This window comes from Sorex araneus, chromosome X (assembly GCF_027595985.1).
Source record: "Sorex araneus isolate mSorAra2 chromosome X, mSorAra2.pri, whole genome shotgun sequence".
Classification (NCBI taxonomy): domain Eukaryota; kingdom Metazoa; phylum Chordata; class Mammalia; order Eulipotyphla; family Soricidae; genus Sorex; species Sorex araneus.
In genome coordinates, this window is record NC_073313.1 from 29,188,994 (window position 1) to 29,216,480 (window position 27,487).

General features: G+C 37.3%; 1 protein-coding gene across 2 annotated transcripts in view; it reads left to right on the forward strand.

Moving 5' to 3' along the window:
- The window catches only part of IL1RAPL1 (interleukin 1 receptor accessory protein like 1), a 1,407,730-nt gene that overhangs the window by 244,016 nt on the left and 1,136,227 nt on the right, over positions 1 to 27,487 (forward strand). The gene's annotated exons all lie outside the window — the stretch shown is intronic.

Consider the following 27,487-nt stretch of genomic DNA (forward strand, 5'->3'; position numbering starts at 1 on the left):
TTTAAAATCTGTTCTGTGGCCTTCTCATAGGTGCTGGGGGCCACCAGGGGTATATTTGGCAACGTTTCAAAGGGCATCTGGTGCTAGGCATAGAACCTGGGGCCTAATTTATCCCAAAAATGTATTCCAACACTGAGCAATCGCCCTAGCTCCAGAAGCCCCTTAATAATGTTCAATATTTTGATCTATGAACATGGACTATAATTTTTAAAAATAAATTTGCATTTGACATTTAATATTTTAAAATAATATTTTGTTGTTTTCTGTATATAAGCCCAGGAGTTCTTTTGCAAAGTTTTTTTGTAATGGGTTATTTTTCTCAATGTTATGGTAAATGAAATTATCTTTACTTCATTTTCAGATTGTTCACTGAAAGTGTCTAAAATCCAAACTGGTTGTTGTATATTGATCTTGAATGCTGCAGCCTTGATAAATTTGTATATATATATTTTTTGAATAAGCTTTTTCTGCATTATGAGACGATTTTAGGATTTTCTCTTCACTATCAATTGTCCTTGTTATTGAACGCGGGATTTTACAGTTGGTAATCTTTTGTATCTGGCTTCTTTTGCTTAATGCAGCATTTTACCATTTGTCCTTGTCATTGTGTATGTTAGACGTTGATTTTTATTTTTCATTTATCATTTCCACTTAAATAATAGCTTTACTGTCATCTTCTTGAAATGGAAACTTGCGGAGGTGGGATGAGTCTTTTGAGGCTTTGGAGTATTATAAAGAAGTTCTTGTCCTGATTTGTCAAGAGGGACATAAAGTAGAAGCAGAAGGCATATTTTTAATTCTGTAAAAACTTGTTAAATCTGTGTGTATTTTAAACATAAATACCTATAGACACAAATGCTGTATATTTGAGAATACTAGTAATCATAATGGCTGTTAAGGTTTGTTTTAGAACATATTATATATCCGACCCTTTCCTAAAGACTGTAGATCTTTTATTACATTTACCCCTCACAACAATTTTACAAGGTGTAAATATAATATTATCTCTTAGGAGGGCACTGCGAATCTTGTAAGATAAGCAATTTCACTAATTTTACCTACTTATTTGCCACGTAGGAATTTGAATTCCATTTCCTGTATTGTCAAGTATTACATTATGGATGCAGTTTTCTACTACCCAATATTTATTGACGTCCCTATGTGCCAAATTCCAGTTGGGTATTTATACCACACATTGTCACACTCACTCATGCATGCTCGGCACGTATGTTTGTGTGTGCATGTCCGTGTGTGTGTGCGCAAACGCACACACACACACGCACACACACACACCAAGATAGACCAAGAATCTATAGGTAAAATTAGCTCAGGTATACTATACAGAGGTAGAACTCCTCAGAGATCAAAATGAAACTGATAAAAGACAGAAATTAGTAAGCAGAAGTCTGTTGTTGGGCCTCAAAGGGTTTAGAATTCATATTTTATTGCTGCCGGAATTTAAAAATCATTTTAAAACCAAGATATCATGCATTAGATGTTCCTCTCTTATGCAGATATCATGAAGTCATGTTATTTGGAAACCCCGTCTGCTGCAGCGGTCTGGATCTGACCCTTCGCTATCTCCCTTGGGCCTGCCGCTATCCCTGAGAATTTATTTATGCTTTCTGTAGACAAATACTGATTTTTGAATCTGAAATAGCTTTATGAGCCAGTCACTTTAAGCTTTACTTTGAAAAATCCCAACAGGCTGTTCCGGACTGAGGAAATAGCACAACTCAATAACAGAAGGCCACTTGCTGGGCAAAGTAAAGGAATGGAATTAGGAGCACTATACATTGGCCAAAGAAGAGGAAGGAAGGGAGAATTAAGTCTAATTTTGAGGTCTGGCCTCAGGACCTTAGGAGATTTCATGTTTTGAAAGCTTTTACCGATGAATGACAAAAATCGGAGCTTTACTTCTTCAATACACAAAACAGAACTCTAAATTACAGGAAGTATTGCTTAGTTGCGGTGGTTTGAGCCAAACATAAGGCTGAAATGCAACGCCTTGCTGTTTTTGAAAAGGAATAAGCTGTCACCCAGTATATAGAGCTTGTTCTTTCAGATTTACCTAGTTGAACTCTAAGTGAGTCATTGAATATATTGTCTGTAAAGTTCATTTATATTTTCTGAAACAGGACAAGAAACTAGCACAAATACGTATTCTAATAATACCTCCTCGGTTATGGTTTCCTTCAGTAATTATTGGAATCTTTTGACATGGTGAATTTTTCTAATATCAATTAGAATATTTATTAAGGATATTAAAATGATATTTCAGTTTGTTAGGGTGAAACGATTTGAGTTATATAAACAAATAATACAATTGACTAAATATAGCAAAGCCTTTTAGAAATGTTGATGCTTAAAAGACAAAATTATGTGGATGAACATACGTAAGCTTTAGAGAGCTTTTCTTGTACTAGGCATTTAGCTGTCTTGCAACTGTTAATCAGCACAGGCCTTAAAACAGCTGCTATCATTAATTAGAGGGAATCCAGGAAATAATTCAACTGAATGTAGCATTCATGTAAGTGTGTTGAAGGCAATTAAAAGTAACTATAGTCATTACTGAGACTTCCAGGAAGTATGCCAAAGGGCTCAAACATTATAAAACCCTTCCCAATTTACATGTATATGTATATATGTACATATGTATACATATACATATAATCATATATAAACATACAGTAGTAGAAATCAAAAAATAATAAAGATATTTGTTTAACTTAGGGAATATAAACTCACTTCTTTGAATTGGAGATTATAAGAGGAAATTAGGCTCTTTAAACCGGTTTATAAACCTATTTAAATGTTCTATTTATTTGATGCTGCTCTACAAGGTAACACAATATCGTCAGTAAATTGTGTTTCCTTTGCCTATTATAAATTTTCACAGTTAATGCAAGGCTTAAGAGAAAAGAAGTTGATGTTTCCCCACGTTACACAGCTACATGAGTGAGGTTGGAGCAAGACTCCTGCGGAGGAATTGAAATCCTTAACCAACTTTCTACTTAATACGTGGCACAACGTCAACACCCTCAGCAGCACAGTTCGCTTTTATTATTTTCATGAACCAGAGGATGCTTGCTTACCTGGCGTGTCCTCTCATTTCCACCCTTGTGGGTCTCTTGACTACTTCGATGATTGATCGTAGGGTAGCTAAAACTGAGCACAGAAACGCTGCTATTCTCTCGAAACAGTTCTGCCTGTGCTTGGCACCAAGTGGTGCGGGGGGCGCGGGGCTGAGCCGGGGAAGGACAAGGGAGAAGTAAAGGAAGGTGGGGGTGGGAACTGTAGGTTTCAAGGAGTAAGCAATCATTCTTGTTTAACAGGACGACAGTCAGAACTCGGCGAAGTTCATTTTAAGAATGGAAATTTGGCGTGTGAATTTATCTCACTGCATCCTAGTGTTTGAAGCCTGCACCCCGTTATGCTTCATAAACACAATCTAATACTCCCCGATTTTCTAAATCCTGGCCATCCTTCTTTCAAAGGAGCATGAAGAGGGAATAAAAGATTTGGCTACAATTCTGCAAACGGATTTTCCTGGGTTTTTTTTGTGGTTTTTTTTTAATTTAATTCCCAATTCATTGCCTGGGGCTCTTCTCTCAGTGCTCAGGGGACCCACTGCAGCCGGGAATCTGCTGTCCCACTGTGTGGCAACCCTTTGAGGCTTCTCCGGATTTTTAAATAGACATATTTATAATTTAGTGATTGAGATTTTGTGGTTTCCTATTAAAAAGTTTTTCATGTGCAGAATTCCAACACTACAAGGTGATGAGTTTTTAATGTTCTAAACGAGAGGCCCCGAAAGCTTACTTAGACTTACCACCCCACTGTAGAAAAAAAAATAACTCAGTGTCTTCCGGAAGTCTGCTTTTTAAAAATCGAACACCAGAAAGCTTTGCAGGTGGGGGTCCATTGACCATTTTTGAAAACACCATTTGAGACGAGTATTTATCTCTGTGTCTTTTTTTTCCATAAAATAATCTGTAGTTTAGGATCAGCCCAAATCATTGATCTGAGTGACAGGTGGGCCACATGTCAGACAGATGGGAAAGATGCTTTTGGTGTCACCATGCCCTGGCACTCCTAGGTAACAGGATAATAAGATATTCCCAGGGGAGGCCTGATGGATGAAAAGACACTGTTCTTTCACAGAGTGCTACCACAGTTAATGGGAAAATCATGTCACTTTTAGTACTTATTTTGATTAGTAGGCCTTTGATTTGCCACGTGGCCCTTTTATCACGATTTCCTCTTTTCCTATCTTCCTCTCTAACACCTCTGCCCACTGCTCTCCTTTCCCCTCTCATCCATTAATACAACACACCACTTCCCTTTTGAGTTTCATGTCTTGCTTCTGGAAGAAAAAAAAAGATTTTGTCTGTAGCACTATTGCACTGTACTCCCTTTTTGTCTATTGAATTTAATTTCCCTCTCATCAACAGAGCGTTCACAGTCCACTTGGACTCGTCTCCTCCTTTGGTTTTCTTAGGAATAACTGACTCCATCAAATTGTCACCACATATATTTTCATATATATATATATATGATATGTATATTATCTATGTATATGATATCTCTATATTGCTGTCGTTGTTTCTACTTCATCACCAGAAACAAACAGCCTGAGATCACTTAGTAAAGTTGATAATTTCTTTCCATACAAGTAGCTGCTATATGGAAGTAAACTTAAAAAGGATTTTAAGGCTATCGTATTACAGAACTGCAATTGCAAAACAAAACTGGAAGAAATCTGAGAATCTATCAAGTGTAAACACTTCAACTGACAGTCCTAGAAACTGAGACCCAGAGGGCTTTAACATCTGGTAAGCAATGGAGTACTTCTTTTTTTTTTTTTGCTTGACAGAAAATTTCAGAAATTATGTCTTATAATTCCCAATCCACTATACTTTTCAGAACACTACGCAAATTCTAATCCTCAGGTTATAGTTTTTTGAACAACTTCAACAAAGACAAAAAGAATCAAAATTTGACAGCTGAAAGTAATCAGAGGTAAAGGGGTGAGTATTCCTCAAACAAGAAGTAGGCAAAGTAATGGTGCAGATATAAGAAATGAGTGTGATTCTTTCAGGGAAAAGCATATTTTTCAGTAAACCATATAACAAGTATTAAGACGGGTTGAAAGGACCTCAGTAAAGGAAATAAAGATAATTTTTTCTAAGGCAATTAAAAAATAATAAAACCATACCAATTGATCTCCCACTTCTGTTTTTCTTACCATGACTTGATAATTCCAAATACTACTACTGATGAACTACTGCTCATTGAAAATAATTTTATTTTTTATTCTGAACTCTATAAATAATTGCTGTAGTTGGGATAACATTTCATGTACATATGTGCACCAAATTAGAATATTTATCATTGAAATACTTTCCTATACATTGAAATATACCTGGGAGTTTATTTTGAGCACATGCATTTTTTATTGGTAGTCAGGACATATGCACATTCATTTAGACATGTTCATTTTGAGAATAAATTAATACAGTTTCAAATAGCTAGAGCTTCCTTCAGATGGAGTTCATATCTCTAATTCCCATGGTACTTTTACTCTGGCATTTAAACGGTAGATTTTAAATGAACTAAATTAGCCCTTTGATTACAAATGTGAGAAAAAACTTGAACTACTTCCTTTAATTTTGTTCTATGTGATCACTTAGAGTTTTTGTATGTGTTCAAGGTTTAAAATAAGTAAGCAGTGTAGGGCAGGTAAAAGTTTTTCGTTACATGCAAATTTTATGCCATAGATATTACATTTCACTGAATTTCAATAATATTGCTGAAATTTAACTGTAGTCTCCTTATATATGTACTAGGCAGTGGTAAGCAAATTTGTTTGTATATGATGAAAGGATGCTTATAAGTAAGTTTGGACTGGATCGATAGCACAGCAAGTAGGGTGTTTGCCTTGCATGCAGCCGACCTGGGTTCAATTCCTCCGTTCCTCTCCGAGAGCCTGGCAAGCTACCAAGAGTATCCCGCCCACACAGCAGAGCCTGGAAAGCTACCCGTGGCATATTCGATATGCCAAAAACAGTAACAGAAAGTCTCACAATGGAGACGTTACTGGTACTCGCTTGAGCAAGTCGATGAACAACAGGATGACAGTGCTACAGTGCTATAAGTAAGTTTAACATACCCATTTCCTTTTAAATTTGCAATGTTATAACTTCATAATTATTTTAAACTCATAAAATACATTTACTATTAGGATAGACTTACAGTCATATCCAAGCTAATTGAGAAAAATAAAATCACACGTAATTTTAAAATAACAATTTTCAAAAATGATTGCTCTGTTTAAATTAAGGGATCATTTATTAATTTTTAAACTGAGTGTTTCAATGACTTGTCTTCAAGAAAAAAGTTAAACTTTAAGTCTGTCACCAAAAAAAGCTTGAGGCAATTGGCACATTAAGGAAAATCTGAGAAGGAAATTTGATCTCTCTTTCCTAATTGATTCTGAAAGACTCTATAAGTAAAATAGTCATTCAGAAAATAGTGTGAGGCTGCAAAATATTTTTTCATCAGTGTTGCTATAATATAAAAGAGAAAAGTTACACATGAATAAGAAGTGCTAGTTACAGCTGGAGGTATCAAAATATTAGGTATCCAAATGCTGATTAATGTCTCAAGATGAATTGTAGAATCAAAATTCAAAATAATAGGCTATCTAAAAAGTAACTTGTGGGAGTAAATGTTACAAAACACATTGTATTATTTATTTATTTGGCTTTTAAGCCACGCCCAGCTCTGTGCTCAGGGATGACTCCTGGTGGGTTGGGGGGAACATAAGGAGTGTTGGAATGTGAAACCTGGTTGACCGTGTGCAAAGCAAGCATACCTGCTGTACTATCTTTCCAGCCCTGTTCTTGTATTTTTTTTTTGCTTTTTTTGCTTTTTGGGTCACACCCGGCGATGCACAGGGGTTACTCCTGGCTTGTGCACTCAGGAATTACTCCTGGCGGTGCACAGGGAACCATATGGGATGCTAGGAATCGAACTCGGGTCGGTTGTGTGCAAGGCAAATGCCCTACCCGCTGTGTTATCGCTCCAGCCCCCAAGCCTTGTTCTTAATTTAAAGTCTTTTGACTAAAACTTGAATTTTGCAATACATGATTTAGTGTTTTGAAGGATCCTGGGGAATATGAATTAGTACCAAATGATGGAATAATAATGCTCTGGGTGGTTCTTAGAAACCTTGATTTTAATAAAACTCAGATATTTTTAAGAAAAACTAATATTTGTTGTTCCTTTAATTTTCATCATAACAAAACACATGTTTTAATTTAAGATTTTGGGGGCCATAGTGGTAGTATAGTGGACAGGGTGTTTGCCTTAGATGCAGTTGACCCAGGTTTGATCCTTGGCACCCTACATAGTCCCCCAAACCCTGCCAGGAATGATCCCTAATTGCTGAACTAAGAGTAAGTCTTGAGCACTACCGAGTGTGTCCCCAAAACCAAATAATAACAATAGCAATAATAATAATAATAAACCTATCATCTTGAAGTAATAATCATGAACCCACAGCGGTTGTAAAATTGCTAGAGTTTCTCTGTGCTAACATTTTGTGTAAATAAGATGATAAAAACCAAGAAAATGACATTCATACCTCAATATCAATTCAATATAGAGCTAATTAAATCTCTTTTTAGCACCAAACTTAAAAAAGTATTGTTATTGAGGTAACATGGTTACAAGAACATTATTTTTTGACATACAAAGTTACTGTCTTTTGTCACCAAAGTGAGAAAGAATCTTCTCCACTGTCCTCATGTCAGTCACTTCTAGTCCTATCATTTCTTTCCAATTTCCATTGTTAACTTCAGTTATGTTTGTAATTTCCTCTCTCACTGATCTCACCTTCTAGCTTTATCTAAATTGCAGCAAAAGGCAATAGTCCATCTTATAGCCAAACGGTATTCTATTTTATGTATACGTCACTCTTTTCTTTATCTATTTGTTGGGTATTTGGGCTGTTTCCAATTTTTTGGCTATTGTAAATAGCATCTCTCTCTCTTTCTCTCTCTCTCTCTCTTTGCATGTGTGTTTAAATTATTGTTTTTTTTTCCTGAGATGAGGCCAAGACATGAAGTTGTTGGGTCATATGCAAATTCTATTTGCAATTCTTTGAGAAGTTTCCACACTTTTTTCCCCTAATAGTTGAACTAGATATTTTCACCAGTAGAGAATGAGGACTCCCTTTTCAATGCATCCCTGCCAGCACTGATTTATTCCAAGTTTTTTTTTTTATTTAGGTCCTTTTCATTGGTGTGAGGTGATATCTTACTCTTTTGATTTTCATTTCCATGATAATAAGTGAAGGTAAACATCTTCACAGGCAAATGAAGGTTTGTCTAATGGGTTTTCAATTCTATTGCCTTGGTCTGTGTGTCTGCTCTCACCCACCACAAATATCACACAATTTTAATTGCTATAGCTTTGTGATGTAGCTTTAAACCAGGATATGTAGTGCCTCTAAACATTTTTGTTTTATTTCGAATTGCTTTATCTAGTCAGGGAATTATAAACACTAAAGTTTTTAAAGATTTTAAAAATACAAACTACTTTTGGTTTTGGAGTTGGAACATAAAATGCCTAAAACTCTGTAACTAGAAGCTTTCTAGAATAAAAAAAGAAACAAACTGTTTAGAAAGTTGCTTTTATATGTGTGAAAGTAAAATCTAAGTTTAATTTTCTGTATAATATATATGAATTATCTGTATGTTGAGAAACAATATCTGTGGATTTCACCTGTTTTTTTCCCAAATCTTAAAAAAAAATGAAAGTTAATTTTTACTTCCCCATGTGGCAACCATCATGCATAAAACCACCAGAAATGAGACGAATGCAGATGTAACAGTTAAAGCAACTGTGGAGAACCCTTTGGTTATTCCCCTTAAATCAAGTTTTTAACTGTTGTGAAGACCACAGCAGGAAGGCTCGGACATCACCAGGACCACATTCAATGTTGCTGGGATCCAGTCCAGAGCCTCACACATGCAAAGCATTTGCCCTACCTCAGCGTACATCCATGATCTCCAAATCTACTTTATAGCAATAGTCATTGAACCTAATTTATAAGGGACATGCCTCTTACATGTATTGGTACACAGCAGTTCCATATCTGAGCAAGCAATATTAGTATAACATCACATATTGTGAATATTAAGTCATAAGTGTGAGCAGATGATTTCAGAAGAAAGTAATTTTCAATATAATATGAAAAATGTTGTCAGTTTTTGTCAAAATGTGACTCTTTGAATATTCTAATATTCTAAGCTTGAAGGGAAACCATAAATCTTTCTGAAATGCCATTCCCGATTTTTATTCTAACAAAGTATGCAATACTTAATATTCCAATAGTCTACAAGTAGATACATTTACATTTATTATGTTCACTATAAAGCCATTTATGACTAGGAGATTGAGAACTTCTTATAAGTGCTATACTATAATACATAACTTAACAGGATAATTTACATAAGAAAAACTCCAACTCATAGACTAAAATGATTATAAAGAATTGCATTTTATAGATTTAAAGTTAGAAAGCACACATATTTTAGAGATGATAGAAAAGGCTTTTTAGTGCAAAAATAAAGTGACTAAAAGAAAAACAAGATAAAACAATGTTTTTATCACTGTCACTATCACGCTCATCCCGTTGGTCATCGATTTGCTTCAGTGGGCACCAGTAACGTCTCCATTGTGAGAACTAGCTACTGTTTTGGCATATCAAATATGCCACGAGTAACTTGCTAGGCTCTGCCGTGTAGGCAAGCTATTCTCGATAGCTTTCCAGGCTCTCTGAGAGGGGCAAACGAATCAAACTCGGGTCAGCCGCATGCAAGGCAAATACCCTACCCGCTGTGGTATCGCTCCAGCCCATGTTTTTATCATTGTAGTATATTTCGAGTGCTGTGCTCCAAATTGGTTTGTAAATAGAAAACAAAAAAAGCTTTATGCTCACAAAATTCTGTTCAAGAGAAAATTAAAAATGGATAAAATACAATGATCATATAATCACGGTTCTCTGCCTTTAGTTGACATCATAATTGCCTGGGAGATGATTTTGGCATAGATAAAATGTTGATATCAGATAAAATCTAGGTAGTATTCTAAAGTAAAAGTTTTCAACATATTTACACCAGAACACCAGGACTGGTTCACCCCAAAACAGATGAAAACCATCTTAGATAAGGCACATTTTCTCCCTAGAGCAGGTCAGGTCTAATTTCTGTTTAGGGCATTGTCTTCTAGGATTGAGGTATAGATTACTTAAGGGTTAAAAGCATTACTGTTAAATAGTAGTTTGTTTGCTTTGTACAGTTTTACATTCGACTGCCTCTTTCAATAAGATTATGATTGTGGAAATCAAATAATGTACAGTGATGAGATTTAACTAAATTCTTCACTCAAGACAGACCAATGAGCCATAGGAGGATTCATTACATAATGAGGATTCAACCACTCAGAGGTGGATAAGGTAGGGAAAAATCCAGAGTTCTGATTGCTCAACTTCCTCTCAGCTGATAGTATAAACCTCTTGTCTTACTCTGCTTGTCATCACTTGGGCGATAGTTATCAATGACTAAAGTGACTTTTTAGCTTTTATGGCCAAAATGTGTAGCTGCATATACTTAGCTTTTTATGCATTCATACTTATGATATCTGAGGGGCCCGGGAAGTGTGGAAGCTAGGGCTGAAGCAAGTAGTCAGAGGGGTGGGGTATGTTTTATGGTGTGAATTTAAAACTTAATTTTAAAGGTTGCATAAATGTTACACAAAGATATTTATTGCTGCTTTTAAGTTTCAAAGTATTCAAACTAAAGTTTATGGTGTGTTGGAAAAGTATAGGTACTGACATTGGCTACTCTGATCTAATCCATACTAACCCACAATTTAGCTATGACCTGCGGCAAATTAACTGTTGAACTTACATTGGTTTCTCTGAAAAATTAAAATGCACCACAAAACAGTCGAACTCATGACAGACAAATTAGAAAATTCTTTCCCCCCATGATCACACGAAGCAGTTCTTCTAATTTATATGTCTTAAGCTTTGCAGTGTGGACTTTTAATCAACATTTGTCGAGTGAATGAAATCATGGCTTAAGTGAGCTGTATTTGGGCCAGAGAGATAGAATAGGAGTTAATGGATGCATTGCACGTGGCTGACTCTATTCAGTATCTGGCACCCCATGGTCCCACAAACATTGTGGATGCTGCCCTGGAAGAAGTTAAGTACATCGGTGTCCCTTGTATAATTCCCGGTGCTACAAGACCCAAGCAACACAATATCCTCTGAACCTCAAATTGAACTGTTAAGCTTCTGTGGCCAAAACCAACCATCTCCCATGTTTCTTCCTCTATTATAAAACTGATATATTCTCTAATATAAATAATCATAATCATAAATATATTGACATGAATTTATAGAAAATAATGATATCTATCATTTGGTGACAATGATTATTGGGGTAAGGATTCAAGGTAAGTTATTGATTCTTGTCTAATTCAATTCGGTAAAATTGAAATTAAAATTAAAATTCAATTTTTGAATTTTAAATAGGGTACTTTTCTTGTTCTTCTTTTACCTTATACTGTTTTGGTATAGTTCTTTTTAAAGACACTTCCGTATTTATGATGAACCCTCAAAGTTACTTCTGAATCATAGAAAATACTGAAGAAATTAAAACATGGGTTTGAAGGAAATCAAGCAATAGAAAATTTTATCACTTTTTCCGCTCAAGTATCTTGCTTATATTTGTGGATAAAGTAGGAATAAAATATCTAATCTTCCCTATTAGGCTTCAAGAGCCTGAGATTAAAGGTGCAATGCATTATTTATTTATTTTGGTTTTTGGGTCATACCTGCCAGTTCTCAGAGTTTACTCCTGGCTCTGCACTCAGTGATCACTCCTTGAGGGTCTTGGATGACCATATCTGGTACCAAGGATATAACCTGGGATGAGAGTGTGAAAGGCAAGTGCCCTACCTGTTGTGTTATTGATCTGGCCCAGCAGTATATTATTTTTGTCTTACAAAATTTGTTTAGATTACATATACATGTATGGATACATACATATGTATGTGTATGAGTGGGTGTGTGTGGGTGTGTATGTATACATGTATGTAAAGGTTTTGTTGTATTTTTTAGTCCCATAAAGAAAAATGAGCATGGTAAATCCTATTTAGGATCATTTCTAAGTATAATTACTGAAATGAAAACAAAGAAAATTGATCAAAATAAATTACTATAAAAATCTTAAATACCACTGAAGCATATTTCTGCTGCATGTGCTGGCTTTCAGGTTTTAGCTAGTATTCATCATTATGAGCAGTTTGTCTTCCTATTATTATTTAAGTGCTTAATTTTTTTGTCACTAGATTGATTGTCTAGTGAATATTGTGGATATTTTTTACTGACTTGAACCTTTGCATTTTCTGAAAACAATTGTAGAATCAATTTTATCTGTCCTTTGTATTTAAAAGCCATGCTATGGAAATTGAGCCTGAATTATAGGAACTGCTACGAAGTCAAATTTTACTTTAGTTTTGTAATTCTATATCTTCTTTTCTAAAAATAAACCCAAAGTTTGCTTGGTGACAAGAAGATGGATATGAAAATGCAAGTCATTTAAAGTAGTATGTTGGTAATATGTTCAGATTTTGAGTTTCAAGTATTTGCTCATTACAATGAAATTTTCGTGAGGCAATAAGTCTTCACAGGTGTTACTTGAAAATCAGTGGTTTGATTTCTCTCCTGGGTTATTTCAATGGCCTTTTAACTGATCTCCTGGCTTCCACTATCCTGTCTTCTCATTGACTACAACTCCTAACACTTCATATTTCCTTTCCCCTTGTTTCAATGCTAGTAATTACTTTCCACTCATACTCCTGCCATAATCTCCATAGTCAGTTTGATGTCTTTTCATTTCCTCTCTTCCAGAGGTGAACTTGACTTTTCTACCTCTAGAATTGTTTTTTCCCTTGTGATTTTCTCGAATGAATCGAATCTGGTAAATTTGTCATCACGCCATTTCTAAGCTTATGCCTCAAGAGACCTTGAATGCTTCCACTTGTTCTGTTGGAACCCTGCCATTGCCAGATAATGAGACGCATGTGGCTCACTCACCCCAGCGAGCAGCTAGCCAACTGTCAGACATGAGTAAGGTCATTCAACAACAACCCCTAGACTTGGCTAGGTTCACTTAGGTTCTGGGTAAATTGTTGCCAATATTTGCATCTTATTTTAAGGCGCAGTCACTCTTGAGTTATAATTCTTCTAAGAGGATATGAGATTAATGGACTCCAAAGAGTTTTCTTGACTGTTCAAGTCTGAGAAAGAATATTCAAGTGAAGTATTTTTCTCTACATAATTTACTACTACAAAGACTTTTGTTTTTTACGAGAAGAAAATATTTTTATTTGAAAATTTGTTTAAACTGGCTACAATGGTGAAGGAATGTTACTGGATTGAGACATAATTTTCTCTAAGAAAACAGACACGTAGTCTTACTGAGATTGTTTTATGGTGTTATGCACAATTAGCTTTCAGCTACTGTCTATAATGCCACGATTCTTGAAAAAACCCTTGATTGTCATTTAAATTTTATATATAGCAATAGCACAGCGGGTAGGGCATTTGCCTTGCACGTGGCTGATCCAGGTTCGATTCCTCTGCCCCTCTCAGAGAGCCTGGCACATTACCGAGAGTATCCCATCCGAACGGCAGAGCCTGGCAAGCTTACCCGTGGCATATTCGCTATGCCAAAAAAAAGGTAACAACAAGTCTCACAATGGAGACATTACTGATGCCAACTAAAGCAAATCAATGAACAATGGGATTACAGTACTAAATAATATTCAATCAAATACACCAATAATTTACTTAACATTATATTGTGATGCCAGATATCAAACCCAGAGCTTCACGCATGTGAGGACATTGCTCCAACACTGAACCACATTCCCAGACCAAATTCTGTAAATTTATTACTCTTTTCAGCAACCAAAGAGCCTGTTGGTTACTTCCAAGATTTGGCAATTATGAATAAAGCATAAGTGTAGAGGTTTTTATGTGATCATAAACTTACAATTTCTTTAGATAAGTATCTGGGAGTATGCTTTCTGTGTTAAACAAAGAATGTTCATTTCTGTAAAAAACCACAAAACTATATGTGGAGATCTGGATTCAGTTTGCCATGTCAGAAAAATAAACTAAAATGAAAGAAGAAAGAATGAAAGCACTAAAGTGCCTATCGAAGTGGTTGTAATACTTGTATCCCTATGGCTCCTGCCACGCCAGTTCTTGGTCCGCATTTGATGCAGTCATTTTCTGTGATTTTGGCCATTTTAATAAATGTTTAGTGGTACCTTGTTTTAATTTTAATTTCCCTGAATCATCTTTACATATGCTTATTTGCCATTTGTATATTATCTCTATATTCTGTTTTATATTTAACTTAATTTATGTTATATTTTATATTTAAGTCATTCGTTCCCATGATCTATCAGTGAAGGATTTACGTATCACTTAAATTTCAAACCCAAACAGCGCTTTTTCTTTACTATAGGAAATTAGCTGAAAAATTAAAAAAATATTGATCCTCATGCATAAGACAAATAAATGAGGCATTTATATATATCAGATACACATATGCATGTATATATGTATAAATGTTATGATGAAAAGCAAAGATTTCGTTTCTGGTTGTAAAAATAGTGCAACACTGAGTGGAAATTTAGGAAGCAGTAGTTAAAAATCACTCAGTATATGATCTTAGTTTTCAGTGCTCTGAAAGGGATCATTGTGTCCAAGACTGACTTTGAGACACTTTGTGGAATGCTTTTTTAAATGATATTCAAATAAATTAGATGATACTAAATACTGGATGAACCCGGGGTTCATTCCTTAGTCACCTCATGCGTGTATATTCACTGTCTTTGGGAACCCTCCAGTGTTACAGTATGATCTATACACCAATAACATTTTTGATTGTTACTCTGAACCTCTCTCGAAATCCACTCACATATCTCTATGGCTAGTCGACGTATTTACTTTTGATCCCCATAGGCACATTGCATTTAGCCTACCCACAATTCATTAAATTTTCTTTCTCAACCAATCCTTTCCAGTCTTCCTCAATGTTAACTTCATCCTTCTAGGGGCTCAAAAAATCTAATATTCTTCCTGACTCCTTTTTGTCATATTCTCCAGTCCATCAGCAAATTCTGTCAAATCTATCTTGAAGACAGATCCAAAATTTGATAATTGCTCAGCCTAACTGCTGCTATATCATCAGGTAAGTCTCTCGTCACTCATTTTGTTTTTAATAACTTCCTGAATTTTCTACTTTTTTTCTGGAGCGATAGCAAACTGGGTAGGGTGTTTGCCTTGCATGCGGCCAACCTGGGTTCAATTCCTCTGTCCCTCTTGGAGAGCCCGGGAAGCTACCAAGAGTATTTTGCCCATACCGCAGAGCCTGACAAGCTCCCCGTGGTGTATTCGCTATGCCAAAAAGAGTAACAACAAGTCTCACAATGGAGATGTTACTGGTGCCCACTCGAGCAAATTGATGAACAAAGGGACAACAGTGCTACAGTGCAGTGCTACCATTTCTTCATCTCGGTTTTCAGAAGTATGTTAGCCAACATAATTCCTTAAAATGCAAATTATGTGGGGTTTTCCTTTCTTCAGCATCAACTTATCATGGTCCTTCATTCCTTTAATAATAAAATACTAGATCCCTACAGTCATACCAGGATCTGTGTATACTTAGTTGGCTCCTCATTGTCACTGTTTGTATCATAATGTTTCTGCACTTGCTTGCACTGTTCCGGGATGTGCTGCCACTTTGTCACATACACCACTTTCTCTCTCCCTTTAGCACCTGTGCTAGCTGTTCCCTTTGCCTTGGGTCCTTTCCTCTGAACAGTTGTGGCCCCGCTGTTCCCTCAGCCTACCCAACCACCCATTCACCTTGTTAAGATATTTGTGCATATACCGAGGCTTAATGATGTATTCTCTGGCTACCCTTTTAGTGCCTTTAGTTCCTATCACTGGCCTGCCATACGTAATTTATCGTTTTAATTGTCTCTTTCGTTTCATTGAAAATATAAACTACATGATGGGAAAATTTTATCTCATTTACTGACTATCCCAAATATTCTAGGAGAATGCTTTGTTTAGTAAAGGTTTATTGATGAAATAAATTATTCCTGACATATTTTAAATGCTAGTGAAGTATTTATCGTATACTCATTTCTCAACTGTGTGTTTTGCCATACAGAAAGCAATAAATATAGTTTTAAATTTGAGTTTTCTAATTTAATAGACTCTTAACCATACTTCCCTTCCCTGAACCCATTTATTTAAAAAAAGTCAATTGTACCTAGCCAAGAGTTATATGTTTGTATGATCACTGTATCACTGCCGTTCCGTTGTTCATAGATTTGCTTGAGCGGGTTCCATTATGAGACTTGTTGTTACTGTTTTTGGCATATCGAATACACCAAGGTAGCTTGCCAGGCTCTGCCGTGAGGGCGAAATACTCTCGGTAGCTTGCCAGCCTCTCCGAGAGGGATGGAGGAATCAAACCCAGATTCGCCACATGCAAGGCAAACGCCCTACCTGCTGTGCTATTGCTCCAGCCTGTGTGTATTGTATTATATGTAATATAGTAAATAGCATAATATGATTTTATATATTAAATATAAAATTGTAAAGTCTTTAGCTCCTCACCAACATTTACATATAATCCTGGGTTCATGGAATACTTCCAGACTTCATATTCACCTTCACAAACTCAGAATTTGAAACCACCACTGGATATGAAGTTTTAGGAAAAAGAAATTCCAACTCAACCTGAAATAATTAGAATGGCAAAGACAAAAAGAAAAATAGACCATATTCACTTAATAAGGCTTTATTTTCCAAAATGCTGATGCAAATTATCTATTAAAGATACTGTATTTCCTGAAATATTGGACTTTAAGATGAAAAGCTAGCCCTCAAATGTTTCTGTTAATGTGACCTAATTTTTCAGAGCTAGATGTTGTATGTGCTTTCATTCAGAGTCTATAAACCTTTAGACCTTCAAATTCTTCCAGCCCCCAAGCTGATAGTATAGCAGTATAAAGCCTGGCTCTTTTCTCTGTAGCTAAAATTTGTTTTATAAAATCTTTCATACACACGTATGTAGAGCTTAGAGCTTTACTATCCTAGTGAGGAGGAGAAAAGGGCAATACCAAAATTTTTTAAAGAAGTATATTCAAAGTGGAATGTTTAAAAAAGAATATTTTAGCTGAAAAGGGAAAAACCATCAATGTTCTGCTAGCCGGAAGTGTCTCAAAGAAACACAATTGAATTCATTGTTTTTTCATCTTTTTACACCCATTCATGTTTAGGTCTATGTGCTTCAAGGTAACTTTTCATTCTTTGGGATTTTATAAGAAGCTGCAACATTATTAAGATGCCTTTGATATTTTTCTTGGATAATATGGTATCCTTACTGAGGACAGGTGTGCACATGGTGATCTTCCTTATAGAAATCCTGTGCAAGGGCAAGGTCTATAGTCCCAGGTACCAAGTTTGCTTCTTTTTAAATAAGAATTTTGGGCCAGAGCAATAGTACAGCAGGTAGTGCATTTGCCTTACAGATGACCGACGTGGGTTCTATCCCCAGCATCCCATATTGTTCTCTGAGCATCACCAGGAGTGATTCTTGGCATAGAGCCATGAGAAAGCTCTGTGTGCCACCAGGTATGGATTAAGACCCCCCAAGACAGTATCATGCTGGCATGAACTATAGTATAGACAACCTTCACCAGTTTTCCCTCCTTTCCCCTCTCCTCCCAAGGGCTCACATATGCATTTTTCTCAGTCTGTTCTGCTCACCTCTTCTATTCTTCCATCCATTTCTCAAAAAACTCTGGCACCTGTCTAATCCCATCTTTTTGTGTCAGCTTCTCCAGGAGGAGGACCTGTATTACCGCCAGGAGTGGAGTTGGGAGGGGTTGGAAGATGCTTCTTCCCAAATAACTGCATATTTTGACCTCCTTATCTCTATTTGGCTTCAAGTTTTAATTTTTTTCCTTAATCCTAGGCCTTTACACTGCTGTGTGTTTTCAGGTAGCTGTAAGATAAACTCGAACATCTCTTCAATTACTTTCTTGAACCTAGTGTTCACTTCCCTTCAAACTGAACCCTGGCAGGCAGTATAGAAAAGTATAGTTTCTCCTTCCTCTGCCAGTCAGAGGAGGTTTGTTTACCCGGTTTGTCAAATCAAGATGACTTGGTTGCTCTTCTTCGGGTCTCTTGTGAGAGTGATGTGTCAGAAAAAGGCTCTCACAGGCAGTAGACCCTATTATGCAATTTTGTAATGGACGCTTGAGTTAATGACTCTCACTCTTGTCTGCTAAGAGTCTTGACACCCTGCTATTTTGGGTGAGCATGTCAACACTTTGTGTTATGTCTGACCAGCATCAGTGAATGGGATATTTACCATCCCACTGCATATCCTTTGATTCGTTCTTGTAAAGAGTCTGGGGGAAGTTGTGGCAATTGTTAAATCCTTGAGTGCATCTATTCCTTGCAAAAGAAGTATATTGACATGTGGATCCCAAATTATATATAGTGTCTAATTTATATTTACTTTAGATATGTTTTAAATATGTTTTAGATATGTTTTACATATGTTTTAAAACATATAAATATGTTTTAGCTATCACATAGCTTCTGGCTGTCAAACGTAAGGATATTTGTTCTCAGAAGGTTAAATATTATCTGTCTTTTTGAAAAAAAATTATTGATTAAAATTTATAGTAATGGCCTGAGAGATAGTACAATGAGTAAGGCTTTTGCCTTGCTTTCAGCTGAGTTCCAGTTTAATCCCTGACGCCACATATGGTTGGTTCCCTGAGCACCTAGCAGAGTAAGCTCTGAGCACAGCTGGACATCACCAAACCCCTACCAAAATAAAATTAAAGTTCTATAGTATGGTAAGAAGCCTGCTCTCTCCACACACAATTAATATAATAATTTTAGCTCAAAAAATCTGAAAATTTTGATTTTTCACATAGCAGCTTTAAATCCAGAGAGCTCTGATAATAAAACTGTGAGATAGTTACCAGCGAAGGAATAGTTGAAGGTCAGGTTACGAGGTGCATTAATTCTTTAAACATTAAATCTTATAAAAATGGTACTTTATTATTATTAAGGAGAGGCTCTTAGAAGGCCCATTAACTATGGGGACCACAAAGTGGCATATCACTTATTAATTTGTTTTATGTAAATGGGAACCCTGGCTGACACTAACATCATACTGCATTTTTCCTATGATCAAAATAATCAAAGTCCCTATTTGATCGTATCTGCGCTTTATTTCTCAGATAAAATATGGCAGTAGATGCGTGATTCATGGCACATCCATTGAAGACAAATTGCTTCATTGGAAATTGTGTTAGAGTGTAAGAAAATCATCTCCCTGAGTCTGCCACACTGACGCTGTTAAGACTATAGTTATCTAGGGGCTGGAGAGATAGCACAGCGGGTAGGGCGTTTGCCTTGCACGCGGCCGACCCGGGTTCAAATCCCAGCATCCCATATGTTCCCCTGACCACGGCCAGGGGTAATTCCTGAGTGCAGAGCCAGGAGTAACCCCTGTGCATGGCCAGGTGTGACCCAGAAAGCAAAAAAAAAAAAGACTATAGTTATCTAGCTCCACATGCTTTTAAATGGCAACTGGATGTATTGGGGAACTTTTATTCCACTCAGTTGCTACACATGACCTTTGGAATATCAGAAGCTACCTTACAACAGAGAATAGGATTGCAAAAGGGTATTAATGAAGCAATAAGTAAAATTTGAAGTGATGTTAAATTTAAGATGTAAATGATACGGAGAGTCTCTTGCCCACACGCCTGGCTGTCTTCCCCGGGCCCCTCGGAGGGGATGGGCTCCAGTTTCCCTCCCCGCCCCAGCAGAGATCCCGGCGGCTGAAGACCACCGGTACCTAGCTACAGCCGTGCTCGAGGCCCCTCTCCACAGGTTCGGACAGGCCTCACGCATGAAGGTACCGGCAGAGGAACCCAGGAGTGTGTAATCCCATCAACGGCCAACATCCAGAGACTTAAAAGCGAGCTCCCAGAAGCGAGATATCTTGTAACCTACTTCTCCCTCTGGGAGAATCTGGCAAGCTTCTGAGAGTTTCCTGCCCACATGGGACAGCCCCTTGCAAGCTTCCCGTGGTGTATTTATATGCAAAATCCAGTAACAAGCTGGATCCCAAACGTTGGGAGGGCTGAGTGCAGAGAGACTTCTAAGATCTCAGGGAAAGGACGAATGAGAGGTTACTGAGCCCACTCGAGAAATCGACAATTAACGGTATTTTGTGATTCGTGATTAGTGAAATGATACTAGACCTTTACTCTCCCCCCACCTCACATTTTAAAATAAACAATGGCTTGGCAATGTATACTAATGGAATAATAAGACTGCATGCTGTATAGTAGTGTAGCACTGTCATCACATCCCGTTGTTCATCAATCTGCTTGAGTGGGCACCGGTAATGTCTCCAGTGTGAGACTTGTTGTTACTGTTTTTGACATATCAAATATGCCACATGTAGCTTGACAGGCTCTGCCGCGTGGGTGGGATACTTTTGGTAGCTTTCAGGGCTCTTTGAGAGGAATGGAGGAATCAAACCCAAGTCAGCTGTGTGCAAGGCAAATGCCCTAACCACTGTGCTATCACTCCAGTTCAGCATGCCATATAGCAGAGTTAAAATATTTTATCATTTTCAATCTAGAGCAGGGCAGATCATAATCGCTTAGCATGGATATTAAATGTTAATTGTTGGTATTTGCAATATATTTTGGGGGAACTCTAAAAACAGTATGTTTTACAGTGGAAAACTCTGTGGTCGTATGACAACTTTACCTACCATACTAATCTTGAGAGTGTTCTGTTTCCAATATCTGGGTCCGAATGTACTGAATACAGCAAGGTTTACAAAAGATGCATTTTGGTCTTTGGCCTCACAGCTCACTTTCTTGCTACTAATTTTCCTACTTCCTTCATGTTTGTACAGGGCATGATCTGTGTGCATAAATGAAAGTCAAAGTACAAGTTGCCCAGAGATATTTCTCTATGAGCTATTAACTATGATCTTGAAGAATTGAAACACTTTCTTGTTGGGCTTGTCATTGTTTAAAACTATCATGGGAATTAATTGTGACTTAAGCTGTTCAGTATAATGTTTTGGGTGTGTGAGTTGGATCCTGCATACTACCTTCTATACTTAGCTGTATGTTTTATGGCAAATTTCTTAATATTCTCTGTGCTTCTCTTTGTAACTTTCCACATGGTGATTCAATAAAAAAATAAAATAAAAAAGGGGCGTGATGGCAACACCTCTTCACAGAGTCCCTAGATAATTCAGTGCATTTGGTAGAGTATGTCTAGTCCTTTGGAAACTCTATATTATTACAGACTGATGAATATCCTGATATATATTATATTTTTATTTTTTAATATTTTATATACATACATAAATGCATGTTAATCTGTGTTTGCCACATAGGAAACACTCAATGAATAAGTGCTACTTCTTAAAGTTGAGGGATGGATCCATGCTTTCTAAGTTTCTGGAGCTTTTCTGTTTCAGGAAGAGGATTACTCTTGAAAAATTGGAAAACGGGCTGGAGCAATAGTACAGTGGGTAGAGTGTTTGACTTGCATGCTGCCAACCCGGGTTCGATTCTCAGCATCCCATATGTTCCCTCAAGCACCCCTATGAGTGATTCCTATGTGCATGAGCCAGGAGTAACCCCTATGCATCCTCTGGTGTGACCCAACTCCCCCCAAAAAGTGAAAAACAAAGTTATAAATGTGAAGTGTCTATAGCCAGTTCAGGGCTTTGCACAACATAAATTGTGAATATATGTGGTTTCAGTTTTCATTGAAGTGTAGCACTGTCGTCCCATTGTTCATCGATTTACTCAAGTGGGCACCAAGAACGTCTCCATTGCAAGACTTGTTACTGTGTTGGCATATTGAATATGCCACAGGTAGCTTACCAGGCTCTGCCATGTGGGCAGGATACTCTCAGTAATGAGCCGGGCTATCCGAGAGGGACTGAATAATCGAACCCACATCAGCTATATGCAAAGGCAAATGCCCTACCCACTATACTATTGCTCCAGCCCAGGCAAAAGGTAATAAGCATAAATTTGAGACTCCATTTTTATACCTTTATATATAGTAGTTCCTTCACTACACAAATATATACACACAATACATACATGACCCTAGCAAATGTTTATTATTTAAGTACAGTCTTTGTAACACAAAATTCAAATAATGCAGTTATACAGCTTGTAAGCCCATAATTGCAGTGAAGAAATAAAGTTAGGGTACTGAGAAAAAAGATAAAGAAAATAAAGAGTAAATTATAAAAGAGGCTGAAGCAAATTATTTAGGTTTGTTTGGGGGTGGGGGAGGCTAACCATACCCAGTGGTGGTCACAGACACTCCTGACTATGGGTTCAGAGGTGACCCCAGCCATGCTTGGGGGGGGGCATATATGGTTCTTTGAGATTTGATTGAACCAAGATCAGCAGGATGAAAGGCAAACACCATATCTCTTGTACTATCTCTCTGGCCTTAATCCAGGAATTAGTTATTAGCAACCTACTAATATATTAGATGCTAGAGATACAAGATAAACCTACATTAAACTAAAAAGCTTCTGCACCGCAAGAGATACAGTGACCAGAACACAAAGACTATCCACAGAATGGGAAAGGATATTTACACAATACCCATCAGATAAGGGGTTGATATCAATGGTATATAAAGCACTGGTTGAACTCTACAAAAAGAAAACATCCAACCCCATCAAAAAATGGGGTGAAGAAATGAACAGAAACTTTACCAAGGAAGAAATACGAATGGCCAAAAGGCACATGAAAAAGTGCTCTGCATCACTAATCATCAGAGAGATGCAGATCAAAACAACCATGAGATACCACCTCACACCACAGAGACTAGCACACATCCAAAAGAACAAAAGCAACCGCTGTTGGAGAGGATGTGGGGAGAAAGGGACCCTTCTTCACTGCTGGTGGGAATGCCGACTGGTTCAGCCCTTCTGGAAAACAATTTGGACGATTCTCAAAAAATTAGATATTGAATTCCCATTTGACCCAGCAATACCACTGCTGGGAATATATCCCAGAGAGGCAAAAAAGTACAATCGAAACAACATCTGCACATGTATGTTCATCGCAGCACTGTTTACAATAGCCAGAATCTGGAAAAAACCGGAATGCCCCAAAACGGATGACTGGTTGAGGAAGCTTTGTTACATCTATACAATGGAATACTATGCAGCTGTTAGAAAAAAGGAAGTCAAGAATTTTGTAGTTAAGTGGATGGGCATGAAAAGTTTCATGCTGAGTGAAATGAGTCAGAAAGAGAGAGACAGACATAGAAAGACTGCACTCATCTATGGTATATAGAATATCAGAGTGGGAGACTAATACCCAAGAACTGTAGAAATAAGTACCAGGAGGTTGACCCCATGGCTTTGAGGCTGGCCTCACGTTCCGGGGAAAGGGAAACTCAGAGAAGCGATCACCAACTACATTGTAGTCGAAGGCCATGTGGGGGAAGGGAGTTGCGGGCTGAATGAGGGCTAGAGACTGAGCACAGCGGCCACTCAACACCTTTATTGCAAACCACAACAGCTAATTAGAGAGAGAACAGAAGGGAATGCCCTGCCACAGTGGCAGGGTGGGGTGGGGGGGAGATGGGATTGGGGAGGGTGGGAGGGACGCTGGGTTTACGGGTGGTGGAGAATGGGCACTGGTGAAGGGATGGGTTCCCGAACTTTGTAGGAGGGAAGTATAAGCACAAAAGTGTATAAATATGTAACTGTACCCTCACAGTGATTCTCTAATTAAAAATAAATAAATTATATAAAAAAAAAACCTGGCCCCAAGTTGTTGGAGTCTGGCAAAAGGCACAGCAGCAATTTTGGGGTATCTGGAAGTCTGAACCCCACAGATACAGATTGATCTGCTGGCAGCACCATACCCCCAGCATTGATATAGAAGAGAGAAAAAGTGATTACGCAAAGCAATCAACTCTTGATCATTAACCACTTCACTTTAAAAAAAAATATTAGTGAATCACCGTGGGATACAGTTACAAACTTATAAACTTTCATGTTTGTATCTAGTTTACATCCGTCCACCAGTGTCCATTCTCCTCCACCAATGATCCCAATATCACTCCCAGCAACCCCACCCCAACCCCCACCACCCCACCCTGCCTCTGCAGCAGGGAATTCCCTTTTGTTCTCTCTCCTGTTGGATGTTGTAATTTGCAATAGAGGTATTCAGTGGCCATCATGTTCAGTCTATAGTCTACTTTAAGTACGCAGCTTTCAACCCGAGTGGATCCTCCTAACTCATTGTTTCTATTTTACTCTGTGACTGGTAGGTGCACTACAAGAAATTCAGTATACTAATATAGTTATCAAATAATCCCGTTAACTAAAATGTAGACTTCTAAACTAACTAAATTTCATTAAAAAAAGACTGGAGCTATATAGCGCAGTGAGTAGGGCATTTGCCTTTCATGCTGCCAACCCAGGTGTGATTCCTCCGTCCCTCTCAGAGAGCCTGGCAAGCTACTGAGAGTATCCCACTCACACGGCAGAGCCTGGCAAGCTAACCGAGGCGTATTTGATGTGACAAAAACAGTAACAAGTCTCATAATGGAGACTTTATTGATGCACACTGAGCAAATCAGCGAACAATGGGACGACAGTGCTACAGTGCAGAGATACAAGGAAAATAAATAAAGATCAAGTTTACAACTTAGAAAGATAAGATGGTTAAATATTAGTTTCTTTGTGTAGAACAGACTGCCTGAAACAATTCTGTCCACTCTGTAATGGGGGAGTGTGTCATTTCATTGATCATGTTAATGAGGAAAGCGTCAAAGAGAAATTTGTACCTGATCTGATCATCAAAACAGTAAGGCTTTTCTGAGTAAACAACAGAAAGGCATGGAGAAAGTAAGAGTAAATAAATGCATGCAAGAGACGGTTAACTCAGACAATTCCAAACAGTTTCACATAAGTAAGATGTTGGCCTTTCCTAGCAGGTTTGCTTATACCCCTATTGAGGTGCGCTGATTTTCTAATTATTAGATGGTGGGGAGCAAAAACTATGAAAGAAATTTGATTGAATATCCACATGTGTCAGTTTCACTGCATCACTGTTGTCCTGTTGCTCATAGATTTTCTTGAGTGGGCGCCAGTAACATCTCCATTCGTCCCTGTTGCTTTCAGGGTCAGGACAATGAGGCTCATTATTGTTACTCTTTTGGCATATTGAATATGCCACGGGTAGCTTGTCAGGCTCTGCAGTGCTAGATTCTGCATTGCTCTCTTCCAGGAGCTTTGTTTTATAGTCTCTGGATGGCTGTTGATGAGATTACATGGTGCCAGGGACAGTTTGTGGGTGTGACTACCAAGCTACTGGAAAACTGTGGATCTGAGTGAAGGGGGCCCAGTCCTGATCTGAGAAGGCTTGGAGATCTCAGCTATTGGTCCCGCATACCTGGGTTCCTCTGCTGGTCCCTTCATGTGTCAGGTTATCATGGGAAATAGTGAGAACTCCAACTGAAAGGGATTGAAACGAGGTAGAAATACCAGTTTAAACAGGTGATGTCTTCAATACCAGAGCAGTAGATTTGGGAAAGATGAATAAAAAGAGGAAAAGAATCAACAAGATGTGACCATTCAGTTCTAAGGATGATGTCTTAGATGCCTTTCATCTAAGGATGAAAGACAACAAGGAATCTGCGGTGCCTCTAGGTTTTCTTATTTTGGAATACAGGGGTAACTTAGGGAGTAAGAGGTGAGCAAGGTGTGAGAATTAGTTTTGGTTATACCATATTTAAGGAAACTGGGTAATCTAGGCAGAGATAATAGTAATGAAGGGACACTTTAGTGTATATATCAATATATGAAAATTTTACACATAATTAGAAGTTAAGACTAAGAATGCATGTGATGATATACCAATAATATAATATTTTCCATACTATCAAACAGGAAATGTGAGATACCTAATAGTTAACTGCCAGACTCAGTCTAGTGGGGATTAAGAGACAAAAAGGCAGGGGAGAATGTGTGAATGAATCAAAGTCAGAATTGTAAGGATGGTTAAGGGCTTAAGGAGACAAATGAGAAACTTATTATACCCATCCAGGTTAAGGAATATGTAATTTTTCTTCATTATACAGAAATTATCAATTGTTTTGATGGCCTCAAATTTGGAGTTGTCGCAGATCCTTTTATCTGGCATTAGCATACAAAATGAATTTGACATAATATACACAGTGAATTTTTGGGTTTTTTTTCTATTACTCTTTTTTAAACCAGTAGTTTAAAACCAGTAGTTTTGTAGTAATCAGAAAATGAAATAAGTAATAACAATGACCAAAATAACAAGTGTTATGTTTATGTTTATTCCAATAAACTAGATGAATTAATAAATATTACCTGTGCAACGAAGAATGGGAAAGGAATGAATTAATAATTTTAGTTGCCTTGATATATTTTCTGAGCAATGACAAATTCATAACATTTGGTACGTGGGGCCTCTTCCTGTCCTGGTATTTACTGATCACTCCTGAAGGTACTTAGATGATCCTGTGTAGTGCTGGGGATCTAACATGGCTCGGCTGCATTCGAGGCATGTGCCTGTGCTGTAGTATCTCTCCAACTTTGCCTCACTAATTGCTTAGGACTTAGAGCCATAAAAGTTTCCTCTGAAGGAAGGATATTTTAACATGACCATTAATTAGAATTTCCATCATATAGTGATAAAGAAACTGATTGACTTCAAATAGGATTTATTATTGATTTTAACTCTCCACAAAAAATATCCCTGCTGTTGTCCTCTCCCTCTGCTGGCCTTTGAAATTTCTGTGCCACTGGGTTGGGTCAGTGAGTACTTCTTTTCAGGTGGTTAAGGCTCTTTAAAAAAATAAAACTTATTTGATAAAATAAGAGAATATTGATGTTAAAGATCACCAAATTGTTAAAACATGAAGGATCCTAAATCTTTGTGTCTTTATCAATATTACTTTCCCATGTTCCCCTAAATTCTATTAGAAGGTGGATCATTCTACATATGGTAGATACTGTTCCTTATGGCTGGTTAGATTTGATTCCTTATGTTTAGTAAACAGAAATGGATATCAATGGACAGTATAAGTTAACTATATCTGCAGGTATGCTATATAATAGTATATTCTATTAAAAAGATTGCAGCTATTTAATAACATTTTAAATGTTAAATTACCTAATATTCATATTAGTTTCTTTGAGGTCATTGTAGTAATGTAAATTCGACATTCTGA